The sequence below is a fragment of the Camelus ferus genome, chromosome 25, assembly GCF_009834535.1.
Source record: "Camelus ferus isolate YT-003-E chromosome 25, BCGSAC_Cfer_1.0, whole genome shotgun sequence".
NCBI lineage: Eukaryota > Metazoa > Chordata > Mammalia > Artiodactyla > Camelidae > Camelus > Camelus ferus.
In genome coordinates this window covers 20081414-20105675 of record NC_045720.1, presented here as the reverse complement: position 1 = coordinate 20105675, position 24262 = coordinate 20081414, and positions in this window count along the sequence as shown.

Sequence of the window (24262 nt, the reverse complement as noted above, 5' to 3'; positions counted from 1 at the left end):
TAAATGCCCTATAGACATACATTTTTTGGTAGTTTCACCTTTTGGAAATCTTCTCATACTTCCCCTAAATACTCCTCTCACCATTCTGGAAAAAAAAATTAATTCTCAAAGAAATTCAAGAAATTTTAGAGTAGTGACCTTAAATTGATAAACTATAATAATACTGTTCCATGCTAATTGTAGAGAAGTTACAACACAGTGTCTTTACCATCCACTCATATGACTATCACTTATGCTGCAGGAAATTAAGATTGCTTGGATTTGATCTTAACAGATGAAGCAAACACTCTCAGCTTCAACTTTTCCTGTCACACATCCTCACCTTCTGCAGTGGCAAAGCTTATGATTTGAATAACATACCCATTAAATATTTTAATCATTTTATAAAATTGAACTGGGTGAAAATTGAACCACATCTGTGGCTTTTCCAATACGCACATAAAAACACACATAAAGCAAAGGCACAAATACATACTCTTATGTACACCATGCCCCTTTCATTAGACAATTTTGACTGTAATTGGTTGTGTATGGACCTTATTATCTAATTACAGTCTAATTAAAAAAATAAAAACCGTTGCATAGGCTGTCTCCAGTCTTAATCATGGAAATTAATATACTGTTCTTTGAAATTCAATCTGACAACCTCTTCAAATTCAGAAATTGGCTTACTAGAGACCTCCAAGGTCATGATCCTTCAAAGCACTGTTTGTCAAATTGCCCTGACACACCTCCTGGTGGAAAAACTACTCTTTGATTATTAATGTGCCATGGAAAAGTGACATAGCCTTGCATACTGATCTTATAGATCAAGAAGAAAAATTGACAAAGTGAACAGACAAAAATACCTTGATTTAAACCTCATATATGTGATGAATACGAAAAAAGAGTATAATTTGATAAGTGAATATATCTGAAAAAAGAATTCTGAGTTTCTAAAGGGCATCACAAGTGTACTAGAAAATAGTACACACTGTTCATATCCTCACTATGAAACATGATATCTTATACTGATTGTTACCCTCACAGCTGACCATAGTAATCAGTAATAGTGAGTTGTAACTAATTAAATTGCTGTTGAGCTTTAAAGAAATAATTCCACTCCCCATGCTATATCTCAAATTGACAAAAATGAATGCATTTAGTATTTATAGTATATTGATAATTATTTTCAATACTGTGGAGAATATGAAACAGAGACCCATAGAGATGTACTGTGCAGATGCTGCATAAACACACAATACATATAGTTAAAGAGTATTATTTTCATAAAATATATTTTCATAAATTATTCTTTGAAATTTACTTTCATGAAATTAACATCTATGTACTAATAACTATCATTGACAGTTTCTCATGTAGGAGTTTATGTATGTATATATGAAAATGCTACTAACAAAATCAATTAATTTGAAAGAGCAAAAGAATGATAAGTTGTAAGTAGATTGTAATTGTCCATCAACACTTCTCAGGATAAAAAGATTATTGCAAAAATTCTAGAAAAGGAATGAAAATTATTTGGCTGATTTCTCATCAGTAAAGCTGTACATGAGAGGACATTGGAAAGTGGTTTTCAAGTTGTGAAGGCAGATAATTTTGAACCACCAATTTTATACCTTTAAAATCTGTCTTTCGGGGAGCTATGTGAAGTAAAATACATTATCCTATATGCATGATATCAAACAAGGTTTCTCTCCCATGAATCATTTCTTAGGAAATAACCTCTAGCAAAAGATGAACATCAAAAAGGAGGGCACTGAGAGTGTAAGATATTTCATAAGGTGAATGTTGTAACTCAGAATTTCCATGAGAGTAAATTCTATATCAGGCTTATAAATTAATCAGCCTAAGCTTGACTAGGAAGAGAGTAGGCTCCAGAGAAGCTTTAAAGGAGAGGGCCATATTTTAAGAAGTGGGTGAAATGAAAAAAGAGAGGGGAGATGGGTGATTTAATGATTAAATTGAGTAGTGGATAAATATATTCAGAATATATATACTCAGATTAAATTGGGAATAGAGCTGACTAAAGCTTACCTGGGTCTTTTTTTTCTGCCCATAACATTACTCCTGGCTTTTTGTTTTTATTTTGTCATGAATGGCGAAGTCCTCTCTGAGCCATCTCTTTTTCAAATCACCACAATTTGGCTGTACAAATATCATTAAGAATGTGATTCTTTGTCCTTTCCATGTAACATCAAGAGATACTTTTTACATAAATGAATTAATAGGTATCCAATATATATTTGTTGTATTGATGAGTTAATCAGACAATGAGGACCTGGAATAATGTTGTCGCGTTGGGAATTCAAATCTGAATGATTAGTCAACAGCAAACAGTAAGGGAAGGATGAGCAAGAATTATTATTATTTTTTTTTACTGACTTGAGTAGTGTGAAGAGAAAGAGAAGGAGACAAAGGTAACTTTTGGACCAAGATTTGTTAGAATTTGGTATTGATAATGGAAGTGGAGACGTCTAGAGTTGGAAGAGCTCATTGGGATGTTTGGAGGTAAAAGACTGAGTTCATTGTAAGATATATTTTAATAGAGAGGCCAACAGTATATTGAGATGAGATATTAATATCAGTATATATTAACATACTTGTTTTGTCTAACTTTTAGAAATATTGGTGATTTTTATAGATTTCCCCTTTCAATGTATTTTCATAGCACCATGGAATCAAAGTATTGCTGCCTAGACACTTAACACAATGTACTGACTTTGTTCTACTAAATTCTAAATTTCCTGAGAGCGAGACTAAAATTTTTATTCTTTCACTTGTAAGAGCCTCATAAATCTCCTGACACACAACCTTTTTACAGATGTATGTTAAACTGAAAAACATAGTCCCAGAAAGAAATAAGTAGGTTTTTAGCCTGGGAAATATTTTTAAAAACAAAGTTTAAATCAAGTGATAGGTATCCAAAAGTCCTCACTTGTAGGCAAAGCTGATATTAATAGAATGTAAGAAACTATTCACGATGAAGAATATGTGTTAATAAATCAGGCTGTGTAAAGAAAATGCATTTGAAATAAAACAGGCATCAACATATTTTACTGAAAAATCATTCTAAAAGTTTGATGTGGATATTTTCTTATAAAATAACACCATAAAATATAGAAAATTAGTTTATTTTTGTCCTTAATAAAATAGTATTAAAAGTATGTTTTAGAAATTGTAAACAGGACAAATAACTGTAAGTTGATGTTTCTTTGAATAGTTGCTTTGAAAAAGTTTGATAGCAAGATAAGACTTGTTTCTCTTGTGTTAGAATTTTTCCTAAAGTGAATATGAAGGTCATTATGCAACAATATTGTAGAGTTTCTTTTTCTTCTTCCAAGGATCCCTTTTAATTCCTTGATATTCAAAATCATTCCTATTGGAGTTCTTATGACTACTTCATTTTTGCTCATTTTCTCATACTTAGATATTTACAGTACAAACTCTGTCAGAACCTCATTAATTTGGCTTTCTGTGAAGTTGGAAAACTTCTCTTTTGAGTTATTCTTGTAAGTGTAATTATATCAAGCATTATTATGATTTTTATTTTTAAATTTATTTGTATGTGATTCCATGTGAGATACTTCAAATGCTGGACTTTCAGAAATAGACCTATGAAGAATTGGCAAGAGGAAGATGTAGATCTTATCTAGTTTCAAGGGAGAGGGATATTGTAGTGGGACCAATTATATAAGTTGATGTTTCTTCCATGAATATTATGCTGTTAATATGAATGTTTCTTCCACAAGAAGTTGATTTATTAATAAGCAGATCTAAATAAATGTCTGATTCTATACCAGTGTATCCCCTGTTCCTTTGTAACTGCTATATTACTCAGTATGTATAGAGCATACACAGTTATCTATTTTGCATCACAATGCCACTGACACTTAATAGATACAAATGTGGAAGATCAGGTTTCTACCCTCAAACAGCTTACAGCCAGTTTTTCACCCCACCCTGCATCACCTCTGTGTCTTCTCTCCCATAGTCCCCAGAATCTAGCAAAATTATAAGCATTTATGAAAGGCTGATTTCCTACATTATTTTATAAAAACCTCATAAAAATGGCCACTTTTTTCATGAACTTTTATTCAGCTACTTAAAAATTAATTTGTTCTTAATTGCCAATGTAATGTTTTGTAATACATATGTATTTTACATTATCTCTAGATAGATATAATAGAAATAAACAGTGACATACAGGCAAAAATGAGAAAAGAATAGACTAAATATACTTATTGGTAAAACTTTAACATATTCAAAATATCATAAGACTCAGTATTTTTTTGGTTAAACTAATTTTTAAGAATAGCTATATACATGTAGAAGGTGAGTTTGAAGTTTTGCTGTGCTCTGTGTGGCATTATGTAATGCTTGTGTGGTTTTTATTACAATACATTTTGAACTGTTTGTGGTAAATGCAGAGGTACAGTACAACATTTATTATAAGCCACTGCTTAAAACAGAACCTTATTGATCAAGGGATTTGAGGTGAAGGCTTAAGACTCTAGACTGTCATTAAAAGAGGGGAGAAAATATAGAAAGTCAAATTAAAGTCCTAAAGTGTATACTTTATGAAAGAGAACAGAAGCAGCTTACAAAGTGAATCATTGACTGAAAAATGTATGATTGCTTGTGGGTATGTTTCATTGCTCAGCTGTAATCAATATGACAATCCAAGTCAGATACTATAATAGCAATAGCTTTTAAAAGTATTTGAACATTTATTGTTCATCTCACTTGCATGTCATTTGATTCAGGGTGCTTCAAATTTGAAACAATTTGAGTAGAATGCAGTCATTGTGTTTGAAATTATTAGCAGAGGCAATTGAAAGAATGGTTCAGTCTTTTGCTTGATGTTACTGTTGGTATTTTATGCCTTGTATTAAGACCAGAGGTAAATTCACTTGGTAAAGGAGACTCTACTAACAATATGTATGTTTTACTCTAAAATATGGTTAGTTTCTGTTTGTAAATGTACTTTTGTAGGAAAATACATGCACAGACTCACTTAACAATTCCACAGATAAAAGAGAACACAGTTCCTAATCTCCCAGATAATAAAGAGAAAGTGCACATAAGGCAAGTGCCATTGGAATCAAAACAAAAATTTTTATTTGTTTTTCCAACATTGCAAAGAATATACTATACATGTCAACTTTCAGATCTGTTTCTTGAGACTTATATGAATTTTTATTTCTGAGATCTTCTTAATGGAAATATATTGTTAGTTGTAGCAACTTGGAAATGCTCTACCTTTCTTAAAAGGCAATAGTGACCCTAAGATGAGTGTCAAAACCAGACTGGAGGATGTCAAAGTTTTAAACGATTTGTCATAAGTCCTAGAGAGTTCTAAGTATCCCTAATGAATATTAACAAACCAGATTAGCCAAGGACAAGACCTGTTTTTCCTTATCATTTTCATCATATTTATTTCATTTCTTGTTACCCCTGCTTTTTTCAGGGTAACTAGGGAAATTAGGTGAGGGGAATCAAAGAATTTAGTGGATTGGATGGGAATTGGAGCCTCCAGGACAGTGAAGGATGAACAAAACCAAGGCTACTGAAATATTTACCTTATTGGAGACGTATTTTCACATGAAAGTTATTATGGATACTTAGTCAAAATGGGAAAGTAAACAACATGCCTTTCTCTTTCATAATCTTCTCCTATGTCCCCAATCCAATGGCCCCTTCCCCAACCAAAAAAAAAAAAAAAAAAGAATCCAGAATCCTCTACAGGCTGAGTTTGGAACAATTTTATAGTGATACTTAATATTCATCCAGTGTTCATTTATTCACTATTTTAAAAGCATAATTTTAATGGGGAGGGTCAAATTTGTTTTAGATTTATATTATCCTCAGAAATATAAATGTAGTTGGGATGATGGTATATGAAAAATTTAGTAGGGTTAGGAGATAAACATAAAAGAAAGGAAATCATGTAGAAGATGATAAAAAGGAGAGTAAGATGATCTTTTAAATGATTAAAGTATAAAGTGGATAATTAGCAATATAGAATAGATCTTTTCATTAAAGATCTATTAAAAATCTTTATAAGCCATTCAGTTTATAAAGAGAATTTCTATTTTCCAACTCATTGAAAACACCCATTTGAGTTAAAAAAAAAAGTAGAAAAAAGAATTTGAAGATCCAGTTTCCATTCCTCAAAATACCAGGTCAAGAGCCAGGTCTTTGGCACAAATTTGTCAGCACTATTAAATAGCAAACTGCTCAATTTGTGTTTCAATACCAAGGTTTCCAGATGTGTGTTTCCATGGAGCTATGCTCACAGTTCTCTATTATCCTATATATCACATTCTAACAATAGTGTAATATTTGACTATTTGTAAATGTCTCATTTCCTAAGTTCTACATAAGCAGATTTTTGTCTTTGACATTCTACCCGAGCTACAGTCTCATTTATTTTTTCCAGAGAATTGACAATATTCATCATCTCCATTTCCTTTTGTCCCTTTTCTCACCAACACACATTTTTAGACACCAAATATTCTGCTAAGTTTGGTTTATAATTTTGGCATATTCACCTTAATATTTCTGAACCTTAAGCTTGAAAATATTTTAATCTATTATCAATAATTTAAATAATCATCATTCAATTCCATTTTCATGTTCTTTATTCATGTTTTCAAAGAACTTTTAGAAATTAGCTCATAAAATATAAGTTCTTTTTATGTTCAACCTAATTATAAAATACAGATTTAAAAGTAAAGGTAAATTATCAGTTGTGAATGATATGATGGTCTCTCACTTAAGTAATACCCTAAAAGTGTTTACTCTTAAGAAGTCAGTAAGGTAGGCAAGTGACAAAAGCAATATTTAAAAGTCAATAGCTTTGATGTAGTCCAACAATTGCAAATAATAATTTTACTGGGAAAATACCATTTATTGATATTACCACAATATACATATTTTAGGAATGCTATTCCTTTGACTTATATGGGACCTAGGTAAAAAGATCCACAGAACAGTGCTGAAGGATATATAGTGTATGCCAATTTTAAGGCACAGTGAATTATGCCATATTCCTCACTATGTTCAATGACTGATGTGATATATTGAATTAGTTTGAATTAATTTATAACTTTAATGAAAAGTTTATTCAAATTACACAGTGTTTTCCTTCTGCTTGGTCAGGTGGGAGAGAGCAGGTGATGCAAGCTTTAGGAAAAAATAGTTTAAAATTTCATCAGAACTGGAATAATAGATAAAAATGAGCAGAAAATATATAAAAATAAAAATGCAGGAGCACTTGTTGTACAAGATATTTGTCAATATTAATTAAGCAAAAATGATTAAAACTGTTATATCAGTTGATCAAGTATTGATAAACATGCCAAGTCAAAATTTTGTATATCTCTGGAATAATATAATTACACATAACACTACAACATAATGAGATAAAGATTATTAAATAAGTGATGCTAAGACATTTACTTATATCAGAAATTAAATTTACGTCTACCTCAAACTAAATCTGGGATTGAATATTCTAGAAATAGATGTGGTGATCTGGGTATCTCTTCAGAGGCATAAAACTGTAATTAAGCATGAAAGACAAAGAAGAGGTAAAATTATATCTCTAGAAGACCTTAGTTGATGCGTGTTGTTTTATCTTTATTTGTTTGCATGTTTGTTTTGATTCCTGAGCTCTGAGACTTTTGTATCAGATTGTATCATGGTAGAAGTGAAAAAAAAATCTGGATTTTAATTAGGTCTTTAGATTAATCTTACTCCTGATCATAGTTTTGAGTCAAATTTGTTAGACTAGACTAGCACCCGCCAATACAATGTGGAACAAATACATAAATTCAAATATCTTGTAGTCAACTTTTAAAAAAGAAAGAGGTAAGATTAATTCTAATATAATACTTGGTGTAATAAATCCAAAATATTATTTCACATGTAATTAATGAAATATTTTAAATCCCTTTCTTTATACTGTCTTCATAAATCTACTATGTAATTCACATTTAAAGTACATCTCAGTTCAGACTCACCCCATTTCAAGTGCTTAGTAGCACCATGTGGCTGGTGACACCTGTGTTGGACACATAGGACCACACCTTGCTATTTAAAGTATGATCTGAAACGGCAGCAAGGGAACCTTGCTGGGATCTTATTTAAAACACAGAATCTTACGCCATCGCTTAGAACTACTGAGTCAGTATTCATAGTGTAACAGTATCTCCAGATGACTCATATGTTCAGTAATATTCCAGAAAGTCTGGGTTAGAATAATTACAGCTAACTGCTCCTGACCATCAGAAAATACTATATAAATGAGAAGAACTGGAAATAAACCTTTCTACAAATCTACTGGGAAAAATCATGTATCTATAAATTATTCATTCTCAAAGGGTCAAATGAATGCATAGATGTTAACAAAAATACTTTTAGGGAGGATTTATAGGAATATATTTAATTTTAATGACCATGCGTTACTTTATTAATTACGTGTTGGGTAAGTATTAGAACATGAAACCAGTGCTCTTACTATGACTGTCATAGATTATGATGTGGTAAAAGTAGATTGTGATATAGTTCTCTTCTTTCAGCAGACCCGTGGATTTCTGATGCATTTCTCAAGCACGTCCCTGAGTGCTGTATTTATTAAAACATTTTTCACCACTGTATGAATAATGCAGCTGATAAGAAACAATAGTGGATTTACTTTAATTTCCACAGGTATTATTGTGGTCTCTTCTGGAAATTTATAATCTTTCAGATCACAAGATATGTATAAATGTACGTAATTGTGAATGGAAGTTTGACTAACCTATCATTTTTGTTGACTAAATTGTATAATCTAAATAGAGGCATTGTGACGGAAGCCATGAGAATTAGTATCAGCTATGGTAAAATCAACTTTAAATACTTAGATATGAAGACTATAGTAGCAATTTATTTGTTTAGCTTGTAAAAAGCACCAACTGCAAAAGAAAGCAAAGCATTTGGCAAAAACAAATTCAAAAATTGGATTTATGTGGACTGGTAATTGGAATAATCCATTACATTTCTGCATCACTTGTTCAGAGCTGCACACAAACCTTGAAATAAAACCATTTAAATTCAAGTCTCAGATATTATATAAAGAACAGTATGAGGAACTTATAATAAGACACTGTGTTTTGTTTGTTTTGATTTGGGGAAACAGGCACTTCTCTTATACTATTGGTGAGAGTCTTAATTGGTGAAACAGATTTGGAGGGAAGTTTGCAATAGATATCAAAGCACTAAATGTACACGACCTTTGATCAGCTCCAATATTACCAAAGCATTGAACCAAAGCAGCCACATTCATACACATAGACTTCTCTTTTGAGAAGAAGCCCTGTTTATTTATTCTCTTATAGTCTGAGACTCTTTAAAGTAATAATCAGGTATTCTACTGCCTACAACCTAACACATTCCTAATTTACAAGTATTTAAAAAAAAAAAAAAAGAAGTGAAAGAGGGCATTTTTATCTTGTACTAACCCTAATGTGAATGTTTTTAGTATTTCCCCATTAAGCATGATATTGGCTTTGGGGATAAACTTCACCCTTAATTTTTTTCGTTTTTTTTAAATTGAACTACAGTTAACATAAATGTTATATTAGTTACAGGTGAACAACATAGTAATTCAACATTTATATAAATTAGATTGATCACCACAATAGATCTAGTAACTGTCATCATACATAGTTATTACAATATTATTTATTATATTCAATATGCTGTATAGTACATACTCATAACTTACTTATTATGTAACTGGAAATTTATATCCTTAATCACCTTCATCCATTTAACCCATTCCCCACTTTCCACCCCTGTGACAATCACCTGTTTGTTCTCTGTATCTGTGGCTTTGTTTTTATTTTGTTCATCTGTTTTTGTTTTAATATTCCACATATAAGTGAAGTTACATAATATTTGACTTCCTCTGTATGATTTTTTTACTTAATGCCTTCTAGATCCATCCATGTTGTAGAAATGGCAAGATTTCATTATTTTTATGGCTGAGTAATATTCCATTGTATACATATAAACCACAGTATCTTTAACTATTTATCAGTCATTGGGTACTTACCTTGTTTCCATATTTGGCTATTGTAAATAATACTGCAATTCAAATTAGTGTTTTCATTTTCTTCAAATAAATACACAGAAGTGGAAAGACTGGATTGTGTGGTAGTTCTATTTTTAATCTTTTGAGGAATCTCCTTACTGTTTTCCGAGTGTCTGCACCAATTTAACTTCCCACCAACAGTGCATAATGGTTCCCTTTCCCCCACACTCTCACAATAATTGTTATTTGTTGTCTTTGATGACAGACATTCTGAGATATGGCTGAAGTGATATCTCATTGCGGTATTGATATGCATTTCCCTGGCGGATAGTGATACTGAGCATCTTTACATCTATCTAATAGTCATCTGTATGTCTTCTTTAAAAAATTGTTTATTCAGATCCTCTGCCCATTTTTTAATCAGATTGTTTGCTTGTTTTGAATTGTTATATGGGTTTTTTATATATTTTGGGTATTAACCCTTTATCATATATGTCACATGCAAATATATATTCCCATTCAGTAGGTTGCCTTTTTGTTTTATGATGGTTTCCTTTGCCTTGCAAAAGCTTTTTAGTTTGATTTAGTTCAATTTTTTTATGTTTCCTTTGGTTGTCCTTGCCTGAGAAGACAGATCCAAAAAAATATTGTGAAGACTGACGTCTAAGAGTATACTGCTTATGTTTTCTTCCAGTAGTTTTATGGTTTCAGGCCTTACATTTAAGTCTCTAATCCATTTTCAGTTTATTTTTGTAAATGGTGTAAGAAGTTCATTCTTTTGCGTGTACTGAAGAGACAGTCTTTTCACTTCGGTACATTCTTGCCTCTTTTGTTTTAAATTAATTTACCATATATGCATGTGTTTCTTTTTGGACTTTCTATTCTGTTGCTGATCTGTTTGTTTTTGTACGAGCCCCATACAGCTTTGGTTACTATAGCTTTGTAATATGTTTTAAAATCATTCAGTATGTTATCTCCAGCTCTGTTCTTCTGTCTTAAGATGGCTTTGGATATTTGGGATCTTTTGCAGTTTTATACAAATTTTAGAATTATTTCTTCCATTTATATGAAAATTGTCATTGGTATTTTTATAGGGATTGCATTAAATCTGTATATTGCTGTGGGTGGTATAGCTATTTTAACAATATTAATCGTCCAGATGTTGAGCATGGACTATCTTCCCATTTGTGTCATCTTCAGTTTCTTTCATCAGGGTCTTATAGTTTGCAGGGTACAAGTCTTTTACCTCCTTGGTTAAATTTATTCCTAAGTATTTTATTCTTTTAGATACAATTGTAAATGAGATTGTTTCTTAATTTCTCTTTCTGATGGTTTGCGCTTAGTGTAGAGAAATGTAGTAGATTTCTGTGTATTGATTTTATGTCCTGCAAATTTACTGAATTCATTTATTAGTTCTAACAGTTTTTTGGTAGATTTGTTAGAGATTTCTGTGTACAGTATCACTTAATCTGCAAATAGTGACAGTTTCAGTTCTTCCTTTACAATAGGGATGCCCATATCTCCTTTTCTTGTTTGATTACTGTGGCTAGGAATCCCAATACAATGTTGAAAAAGATAGCAAGACTGGGCAACCTTGTCTTGTTCCTGCTCTTAGAGGAAAAGCTTTCAATTGTTCTCCATTGAGGATGATGTAACTGTGAATTTATTATATATGACCTTTATTATGTTGAGGTATGTTTGCTCTATATCAGTTTGTTGAGAGTTTTTATCATGAATGGATGCTGAATTTTGTCAAATGCTTTTTCTGCATCTATTGATATAATCCTGTGATTTCTCTTTTTTCAGTCTGTTGATCCGATAGATTATATTTATTGATTTTTGAATGCTGAATCATCCTTGCATACCTGGGATAAATACCTGTTGGTTATTGTGTGTAATTCTTTTTAAACCTTTTTGAATTTGATTTCCTAATATTTTGTTGAGGGTTTTTATACAAAGTCATGAGAGATATTGGTATATAGTTTTCTTTTCTTATAATATCTTTGGTTTTGATATTAGGGTAATACTGGCCTAATAGAATGAGTTTTAAAGTATGCCCTCTGCTTCTATCCTCTGAGAGATTCTAGAGAATTGGTATAACTGAATCCCCTGGTGTTTTTAACTCTGCAGAATTGTGAGTCTCCAGCAATTTGTCAATTACAGTTCAGGTATTCCTACACAGCACCAGGTTCCTGTAATGGTTTCACCTTCTGAGTCTCTGCTCTACTAGGCGACAATCCCTTTATTTGCATGTCTGGTTCTCCAATTTGAGGGGGCAGCAACTTGAGAGGACCCGCCCTGTGTCCTCTCCCTCTATGGATCAAAGAAATGTTGTTGATATTTCAGTCTGGTCAGCTTTCTACTTGTTTTTTGGGTGGAGTGACAACTTTCAAGCTCCTTAGATGCAGAACCATAAACTAAAAGTCCAATACAATTTAATTTTAAACACCAAACATCATGAAATGAGGGGCAAAATATTTACCAAGACTGATGTTAAAGAAAGGATGAAATAATAACCAGAGAAGAAGGAACAAAATGAATCAGGAATTTCTCTTACATAAGACAGATTATTATAGCAGCATAAATATTTGCTGAAAGCATAAGCAAAAATTATTAACAAGAGTATGACAAAATCTATAATTTTAAGCTAAATTGATGAACTTACAAATATTGCCTACTCTGCCAAACGTTTGATAATGTCTAAGAAAACATTTCATTCAGTTCATTTTTCTTACATCATTCATTTGAGATCACATATTTTTGAGATTCCAAATATAATATCATCTGGAATCAGTAATTGCAGAAATACTAGTTCACTGAAAGAGTACTCTCAGTACTTTCAAGCTGTTGCACCAGCAGAAAACTCTACAAACTGCTGTAATCACAATATACTTTGCTAACTGAGATATGCATAAACATTTAAGAGAAGTAAATAATAGATTTGTTAAAATTGTTACATAGTTCAAAGTGGCCACTAGATTTTGAACAATTTTCCATGCTTTGAAGGCATCATCTACAATTAACTATTTTTTCATCCAGAAAGTCTTTAATTTTCAATTAACATGACTCATTCTTTGATTGGATTGTGTGATGAACTTAAGCAGTTTTTGGAAGAACACTTCAGCTACTAAAATCATAAGCATGTTTGGGGCTGGCTTTGTAGATGAGTGTCTCTTGTACTTCCAGCACAAATATTATTGTTTTTTATAAGACCAGCATGTTTTTGAGAAGTGTTTTAGAGAAAGCATAAAAGGGGTTTTTAAATATTCTCCAAGCCACATGACAATTGGTAATAAATAAGAATTATTTTTGTGTTCTTCATTATATTGAAGATGTTACAAAGTAAACCAATACTTGGAGAAGAGTCCATTCTAGAAATTTCTTGAATAAAATGCACTGAAATCATTTGGATTTGGGAATTAGGTTCATAGTTCAATATAATCAAATAAAGTTTTCAAATATGGTCTGCATTTTATGAGTATGTTCCCTAATGTGTTAGAATAATTGATAGTTTATAACATCAAATCTAAGAAATAAAATCATATTCTTAGCACTATTTCTTCTTTAACATGATCAGTATCAAGCCAAATATCTTTATATTACTGATTGTAATAAAAATACTCCGTTATTTCCACTGAGTTATCTGTCCTCAATTGTAAATTCTGAGTATTGATTAGATTTAATATTACTTTGTATTATTTCATTTTTGGTATTTACAAATTTAATGTTATCATTTGGTTTTTATTTTTATCTTTATTATGATATATGATGATTATGATTATGATAAAGAAAGCTGTCTTTAAAATTGATAATATAAAATTGATCATATCATTACATTTTTAAAATGTGTATTAAGTAAGAAAGTAATTTTCTAGACAGTAGTACAGATAAGGTGAAGTTACTGCCAAAGAACAAAACAAAAAGTTACATAGTAAGCTACATTTCCAGTGCAAGAATGATTAAAATTTGGGAAATATGACTCAGAACGTTCAGGAGACAATACCATTTTAAACAATATATTTGTCTATTCTCAATATTTATTTTTCTATGGTATATTAAACTTTTATAAATAACTTTTCTTGTTCAGCTCTAAAGCTCAACACCCCCTATTTTATCTTATTGTCATATAACTCATAGTTATTTAAATTAATTCTTAATTATGTATTTTACATTGCTTTTCTTCTCCATTTCTTAAAGCATTCTAGCATTTTTTATTAAGTGACAATTCATAATAGGGTATTTTAAGCTTCTCAGTTATACAAAAAAGGCTTTGGAACATTATTCTTATCACCATGTATTTTGGTAAGATCCCAAGTTTGAAAGTGGAATTGCTACCTGCCAATTTAAATGTAAAGAATGCATTGATTGCACACTTACATTCTGTCAGAATGTTTTTACAAAGTAATTACCTTTTATAAAAATCAAACATTTTCTTGATACTCCTTTTTTTAAATTCCTAAGACATGCAATTGAAAGGCTCTTTTTGGAAATGCAGAATATTAACATGAGTGGGGATGGTAATTGGGCATGTTGTTTAAGTATGAATGTTTATTCTGGATCTCTAATATTAAAAAACTCTAGAATAATTATTTTTGATAGCCCGTAATTCTTAAGCAAATATTCAGAGATAAGGACAGGTGGTTTAATTTCAGTGCACATTTATACAGTCAAGAAATGAGCCTTAAAATGAATGAGCTCTTCTGTGACAAATAAAAAACAAACTACATTCTGAGAAATGTGAACTCTGATACTTTAGTATATCAATAAATTTAGCTGGCACCTACTAATGGATGGATCCAGACTTTGATCTGGAGGTAAGAAAAAAAAAAAGGCCTAATAATAGTGAATATTAATGGATTTTATTTCATAATATGATAAAAATCTTACTTAGTTGGCATTGTCCTCTGAATGCATATCCTACATCTCATATTTTCACATCAAGTCTTGTCAAATAAAATGATATATAGAAATCACATATAGATACATACTTCAGAAATATAATATGGCAATCAGAAAGGGTGTTAAGCTCATGCAGTGCCTTTTAAAACTATCAGTCATCAGACAGCTGAGTATCAAATATCAGAAATGCATATAGCGGCTGGACAACCTGGAATAGAAATTTTAAGAAGTTTCTACCTTTATCTATCAGCACAGATTGATTTAGAGACAATCATTTTCTTTAACAGAGCCTACAAATGGGGACCAAGTAAAACAGAATGAATGAGGAAGGAAAAAAAAAAAAAAAAGGCAGGCAGATAAAAGTTGCTATTTACTCGGGACAAAACCCAGCAGCCACAGTATTAAATCAGTAGATTGAGAGTTGCTATTCAGTGGGTATAAAGACTTTGCAGGTAATTAACTTACAGAGATGAATTACGAAGAGATCAGTTAAATGAAGATCAGTTATACAGATGAGTAACTTCTATGGATCTGCTGTACAGCATTGTGCAATAGTTACTGATGTTCACTTCAACAATTTTTAAAAGGTAGATCTCATGTTAAGTATTCTTATTACAATTTTAAAAAATGAGTTTACTGAGAGTTCACCTATTGAGAGCATAGTACCCACTGGATGCCTTTTACTCTACGTTACATACAGAGCAACGAGCAGGGAACTGTTCCAATAAAAATGATGCTTACCACGTGAACAACTTTGCACAGTATAAATGCATTGACTTTTCAAGTATATTCATTTTATTCATTTATATGCATCTGTTTATATAACCATTTAATTGCTGAATTATCCTGCTTATGTTAAGAAAAAAACCCCAAAACATAAATAAATAAATTGCATTAAAATAAACCAGAGAAAAATAACAAAAAAAATGCCAAAAGATAAAAATTTCTCAATTAACCTCATCATTCTGAGCAAGGGCCACACATCAGCCACCTAGAACATTTAAAAAAATATTTGTTTCATTAAAGAAAATGGACAACCAAACATCACCAAAAGTTTATGGAGACCAGTAGTATTAAAGAGAAAAACAATGTTTAAACCAAAAGAAGGTCATGTGAAAAAGAGACTACAAAATGCAAACAGATTAACTGTTGAAAGAAAAGATGGCTAAGTAAATGAGTAAAACCTGTTAAATAGAAATCAAACTCTAATTAAAATTCTTAAAGAAATTCAGGATTGTAGTTTATTAATTAAGAGAATAACAGGGCAATGAAAAATTATATATGTTAGTGGATATAATTACAGATAGACAACAGCTGATAGATAATAGACATGATTGATAACTAGCTAGATAACACCTGAATCACATAGGCTGGAAAATAATGTGAAGATTCTCCCAGTCTCTGTCTCTGAAAAGAAAAAATCAAATATATAAGGAGAAAACCATGAGATACGAGAAACAGTCATAAATGTCAAATATCTGATAAATAGCAGTGATAGACAGTGAACTGAGAAAATTATGGAGAGAAAATTGCCTAAGAGAAATATAAAGAAATGGATGAATATTTTTTGTTCTGTTGTTGGGTGGTGTATAATAAAATCCTAAAGACGTTATTTAGGATGGAAGGCCAAACATTAGGGCTTGAGGAAAAAATAAAATAAAACAAAACAAAACAAACTTAACATGTCCCTAATAAAGGTATGATGTTTTTATATTGATGTTAGTATAATTTTGTTTTGATGCCTTTTTATTCTATAATTTTTCCAAATTCTCTGACCTTTTAGGTATTTTACAAACATCTGATTTTGAGTCAAAATGTCCATACACTTAAATAATTTTTAAAAGAGTATTATTTCAAAGAAATATGAAAACACAAGTATGCATTTCATTTCTTTCATATGTAAAATAGAATGACCTAACTTATTTGCATTACACTCAGTAAATTCAATTCTAGATGATAAACAGAATATGAATAGGTTTTCAACTGGTTTAATTTTAGACCTGAGTTATAATGGAATAAATAAAAATTGTATTTTTCTTTGCCATCTTTGTGGTTTTCTATAATGAAATAGTTCCTTGTACTCAGACATTCAATTAAAGTTAATTACTTCTTTGATTATAGCGACCATTTGATGCAGTTTCTATTTCACTAAGACAATTTCAATAAAAGTGAAAAAATAGTTTTGTCAAGCATGAATCTACCATATTATGTAGACAATTTCTATAAAGTTATTATTCAAAAGGAAATAAAAATTGCCCAGTTTATTCACGATATGTGTTTTCATTACAATGTAAGCTAATCTTATCTCAAGCATTTGGAGGTTAATGGTCCTCAGAGCACATATGGGAAGCAATATTCTGACAGTTTCAGACGGCATGAAACTAGTGCTCCTTAGAACAAGACAAATAATAAGAATAATGAAAATCAGTGTTGTAGTTTAATTTTCATAGCTTTCAACGTGAAATCAATTTTACCAAAATCGCAATGTGTCTGAATGGTTATTGCCTTCTTCCTCTCACTGCACACAAGAATCTTAGGTAACTTTTTAAATTAAAAATGTTGTTTTTTATTGAGGCCAGAGTTGTTTTCCAGTTATATTCTAATCTGTAAAGTTTATAGTATCTTTCTAAGTAAATGAAGATGATTTAGTTTAAATTGTTTCACCTTCAAAGTAATTATTTAGATACACAAAGGTTCCCCCTAAATGAAGTTTTATAATTAATGATCTATGTATTTTCCAGCCAAGAAATATATATTTTTTAAGACCAGGTTCAAGATCACACAGAAAGGATGGAAAGTTCAATTGTATTACTTGGATACTGAATGCTTTAGTTTCCTCAAATGGGAATATATATGTTAAATACTTTATGAAGACATATATCTTCATTTATTTGAGGAAAGAAACAAAGAGGAATTGTTGGGAGAAACAGTAAGTAGATGTTTCACTTTATAAAAAGCTAGCCAATATTTTTTAAAGTGGCTGCACTCTGACATTCCTACCATCATTACAAGAATGTCTCAGTTGCTTCACATCTTTAAAGACACGTATTGCCCCATTAAAAAAAAAATTAAGACATTTTAGTGGGTTGGTAATGGTATTTCCTTGTAACTTTAATTTCCATTTATTTAATAAGAATGCAAAAGATGTGGATATTTTTATGTGCATAATGTCCTTTCAACTATCTCCTTCAGAAAAGTGTGCACACAAACCATTTGCTGGGTTTATTGTTTCTCTGCTAATTATTGAGTTACAAAAGTTCTTTTTAGACTCTAGATATAAGAATTTAATCAGATATGTTTTCAAATATGTTCTGCTCTACAGATTTTTTTTCCGTTTCTTACAAAAGTACTTTAAAAGAGGAAAAGTTCTGATTTTGACAAAAACTAGTTTATTGTTGTTTTATGTTTTTGGTTTGTATTTTCTCTAGCCTATCCAAGGAATCTGTTGTAACCTAGGTCATAAAAATTTTGTTCTATGTTTAATTCTAAAACTTTTATAGTTTTAAGTTTTGCATTTTAACTGTCTACTGTCTACGTTCAAATAATGTACAAATCACATGCAGTGTAAGAAACTTGGAGTATTTTTCTCTTCCTGTCCCTTGTGCTGTTTTTGTCATGTACCTGGACATATAAACTTCACATTGTAATTGTTTGAATTAAACCATTATAATTTTTTTAATTGGGAAAATTACAAAAAGTCTCTTATGTTTACTCGTATATTTGCTGTTACCAGCAATCTTTACTATACGTGTAGGTTAAGTTTCCACTTGCATTCCTGTTCCTCTATATCATTTGATTTCTGTCTGAAGAATTTTTATTACCTTTTTTTTTTTTAATGAGTTTTGCTGACAATGAAAAATCCCAGCTTTTCTTTCCTGATAAAGTCTCTATTTTATCTATATTTTTGAATGACATTTGACAAGTTACTGAATACTAGCCAGTCAGGATTTCCCACCCCCAATAATTTGATATCACTCCATTGACCTTTGGCTTGCACAGCTTTTGACCAGAAATCTATCCTTTGTATATTTATTTATCTGTAAGTAATGTGCCATTTTCCTCTGGCTGCTAGTAACATTCTTCTTTTATTGCTGATTTTTTTCTCTCTTTGCTATTTACTATGCCTAAATGTACAATTGTTCTCAGTATTCCTAATATACAATAGCATTCCTATTGCAACTATTAGTTCTAATAAGATGAAGAATAACAATAAATACAACATCAGTTTTCTTACAGGAATCTTGAGTCAGGTCTAATTAATGTTATAAAGATATGGATACAATGGAAAATGCTGCTGTTTAATTTCACAGAAGTGTTGATAGAGCTATATACTAAGAATAAAGATTAATAAGAATAATAAATATTTTATGGACAAATATTAAGACAATTTTAATATAGTTTAAATGCAAGGTCAAATAATATCCTTTTTGCTTTCATGTACCAAAACATTTTTGACCCTCCTTTTATTGGGGTTATATTTTATAATAGTAAAGGCTGACTAGAATGCAGTAAAGTTTTATCAAGAAAAAATTTATATTGCTTATTATCATACAATTAAATAATTTGTTGAGATCTTTATGCACAAGCAAAGCTATAAAAATCATAAAACAGCAGGGATCAGAGCAGCATGGACTTTAGTCTTCATGTAGCAGCACTAGTTGATAAAAATGTCTGTTAGCAATATCCAGGCTCTTGGGTAAACCACGGTGTTTACTGCGCTGTATTTCAGAGACAATTATAGTGGCAGCTAAACGTAGGAAATGAAATTTAATTATAATAGTAAAATCTTATGTACCTGGAACTATGTTCATTGGAAAGTGTATCTCCATTCTACCTTTCCTTGTAAATGTTTATTTAGGCAACTTTACATTCCTATCATTTGTCAATAATTAGTGCATAGAAGAGTGTAAACTATAAGTTTAAAACAGCACCAAAAGTTTTTAATGTGTATTCTAACTTATGTATACTTAATTATCTTGCATTTAGTTGAAAATCTAATACAATCACTAATGTGCTTCTTATTCCACAGACGCAATTATACTTTTACTCACAAAGAAGGTACTGCTCGTGGCAACATCTAAGCAAAGCTGCCATTGAAACAAACAACACATTTTATGTTTCAGTGTTTGTTTTTATATTATACTGCATTTGTTTAGAGTCACCACCAAATAAGCCACCAATGGGAGTTTGAATCCCAGTTTTGAAGTTCCAACATCAATGCCACATTTTCCAGTAAGCATCATCAAACGTTATCAAGAGGCTAACGGTACTCTCCTCTGTGTTTGCAAAGCACTTGATCGTGGCTGTTACTTGATCACACGTCTGTCATGGCAACTGCTGCACTGTATTATGATTTTTCTTTGTGCCTGTTGTCTTTCCTATTAATGGTGAACCTCGTTTAGCAGGGATGGTACCTTAGTCACATGCGGCTTACTCTAGCTTGATGTGTTCCTCTTTGTGGTCATCCTTATTAAATGACTAAAAGACTCACTGAATTATATAGATGGAAATAAGGAAAATTTTCACCAAAGACCTCATGTGCTAACCAGTCTTAGGGCCTCCCCTGTAAGTCAAGCACAATATTTGTTGGGAGAGAAATTACATGTGCTGGTGCTGATTTATTCTGTAATTTCATAAACTTTAGCAGCTACATATTACCTATTTTCTTTTGCATCATATCCTTTTGAAAGTGTTGTATCATGGATAAATGGTGAAGGAGTTAGCTTTTTGACTTTTTTTCAAATTTATTGAGGTAAAATTGTTGAACAATAAAGTGCATATTTTTCAAAGGAATACTACAATGGATTTTGGCATGCTTATGCATTAGTGACGCCCTCATCACGATCAAAATAATAAATATATTCATCACTCCAAAACGTTTCCTGTTGCACCTTTGTAACTTCTCCTGCATCTCATAAAGTTGCCTTGTGTTGAGGCAATTACTGACCTTTCTGTCATTACTTTTTCGGTTGCATTATTTAGAATTTTATATACATGGAGTAGTGAAATACACATTTTTGTCTTTAATTCAGCATAATTATGGTTTTAATGTATAAATACTTTAGTCTTTTTATTAATTAATGAGTGATATTTTATTGTATGTACATATATCACAACTTAGCCATTCACCTATTGATAAACTTTTGGGTTGCTTCATTTTTTCGCTATTACAAATAAAATGATACGAACATTTATGTAGTTATTAAATATTTGCTTCTGCATTAGCATTATTAAGTATTTGCTTCTTGTAGTTTCCATTTTTTAACTCTTTAGATGAAGTGTCTATTCAAACATCCTTTCTTTTTCACTATATAGAAGAATATTCATTGTTGATTCAATTTGTTTATCAGATATAGGCCTATTCAGATGATCTCTTTGAACTTGTATGTGAGGTTGCCTGTGTCCTTCATGTAACTGTTCATAACTTATATTACTTTTTGATATCCATGGAATAAATATTGACGACATCTCTTTCATTTCTGATATTAATTTACACCTTCTTTATTATTTTCATGGTTACCCTGGCTAGACACTTACCAATTTTTTTTCCAAAGGAGTAGTTTTGCTTTCATTGATTTTTCTCCGTGGCTTTCCTATTTTTAATTCTATTGATTTCTGCTCTATTTTTATTATTTCTTTGCTTCTGATTTTTTTTTAGACAATGTCTCTTCTTTCTTTTGTTTTCGATGGTGGAAGTTTATGTTATTTAATTCAGATCTTTCATGTTTTCAAACGAATGCATATAATGGTATAATTTTCCCTCTAAGCCCTACATTCTCTACATTCCACAAATTTTGACATTATATTTTATTTTTAATTTAGTTCAAAATATGTTTATCTGGAGACTTCTTTGATCCATGCATTATTTTAAAATGTGCTCTTCAATCTCTGAATATTTGGGGGATATTTCAGCTTGCTTTTATTGATTTTCAGTTTAATTTCATAGTTATCTGAGAACAAACTTTGTAAGATTTCTGTTCTTTTAAATTTGATAAAATTTTGGTAAATTGTGCTTTATGTTCCAGAATGCGTTCTTAATGACTGTTGGGTGTGAGCTAAAGAAGAATGTGTTTCCTACTGTTGTTCAGTGCACTATTCAGAACGTCATGTAGATCACATTAGTTGACAGTGCTGTGTAGGACACTACATATTTTCTGACTTTTACCCTCTCATCTATAAATTAATAAGGAACAAGTCTTGAGGTTTCCAACTGTTGTAGTGGATTTGTCTACTGCTCATTGCAGATCTTTCCGGTTTCACCTCACCTATTTTGATGCTCAGTTGTTACGTACATCCATGGTAAAGTGCGTTAGGAATTCTTGGACACTTGACCACTTATTGTGTAATGCCCTTTTTTATACTTGATAACATGCCTTGTTCTGAAGATTCTTTACTCTGTGATTAATAGAGATATCTTGGTTTTCTTTTGATAATCTTAGCATAGTACATCTTTCTTTTTACATTTACTTTTAACCTATCATAATTTGATATTTAGAGGGAGTTTTCTGTAGACCACCTAGAGTTGTATCTTGTTTGTTTACCAAGTTTGACAATTTCTGTCTTAACTGGCATACTTAGACCTTTCACATATAAAGTGATTAGTGATTTGTTGAAGTACTAGCTACCATGTTTGTAACTTTTTTTTTTTTATTATTCATTAGACTTTTTACTGTTTCTTTTCTTCTTTTTCCCTCTTTTTTGGTCTTCTTTGGTTTTGACTGAGCATTTTATATGATTCTATTTTATCTCCCTTGTTAGCATATGAAGGATGCTTCCTTTTTAGTTTTTTCAGTGTTTACCCAACAGTTTTCCATATTTGTCTACAACTAATCTAAGTTCATCATAAAATAATATTATTCCCACTTCAGGGGTAATACAGGTCCATTACCAAAGTATTTCCAATTTTCCCCTTCCATTCCTCATGGCATTGCTATTATTCACTTCACTTATTCATATGCTGTAATTGTTTACTTTTATTACAATACATTGTTACTATTATTACTTTAAACAGTTATCTTTTACAGCAATAAGAATAATAAAAGATTTTGTTTTACCTCATTTCATTCCTTTTCCGATGCTCTTCATTTTTAGGCATACCCTAGTTTCTGGCCTGTATTATTTTACTTCTGAAGAACTACTTATCCATTAATCCCTTGATGGACAGTTGAACTCTCCTCAGCTTTTAGTTATGTGACATGGTGTATAATACATGTCTTTAAAGAGAACAAAATTAAGCCGTATGCTAGAAATATCTAAGCATGTCACTTTTCTCTCTAAAATACTTTTTAATGCCCTTTTGTTCTTAGAATAAACCTCACTTTATTGATGGTATCTTAAAACATTTGGCTCAGGGTCATTGTCCCAGCTTTAAGCCTCTTCCATTCCTTCACCATCACCAGATACTGTTGCCATTTTTTTATTCCTAATGCACACTTATGACCCCCTCATGTGACCCTTGTATATACAGTTTTGGTCTTATCTCCATGGAAAATTCTCTCATTGACCTTTTTACTGATTATTCTTTCTCTTCCTTCAACTTTAATATGTTTCATACCAAGATAACCTGCCTTTGACTATCCTAAGCTAGGGCAGATCTCTTGCCCTAAACTTCTACAACAATCAACCTTCTTTTTTTAAGTATATACAAGTATTATAATTACTTAGTTTGTTCTCTAATTATGGTTTGTTGTTACTGTGTATTCTGGCTCTATGGTTTCATTTCATTATTGTAACCCTGGTATTTATCTTAATATCTAGCACACAGAGTATACCTACAAATATTCTTTGAGTAAATTCCTTAATATTGTGTGAGAGAGCCATAGTTATTTTAACCTAGTGGTTTATTTCACTGATAAGGCAAAACTAATAATCCATTTTTTATTTCTATTCTTGTTACAGAGACACTGTCCTACTTTTCCAAACACACAGTTTTTTTTTTTTTTCTTCTTCAGTGGAGGTAGCTAGCTCTTTTCTTCCTGTATTTTTAAGCTTATTCTCACAATTACTAAAGTACTTTTTATTACTTTTGACAAATACTTTTAGATATACGCATGACTATAAAGATGACTAAATATAGTTTTGGACTTTTCTGTGATTGTATTAAAATGTCACATTACATTTGTATCTGTTTCCTGATGAAGTGAATACCTGCTGTTAACCTTGGAAATATTACACATATGCAATTATACGTGAAGTATTCATTTGAGTTTGCTAATGGTACATCATCTGCACAAGAGTCCCAGCTTTTTGTAAGATTGCTGACCATCATTTTCAGAAGGAAACTTC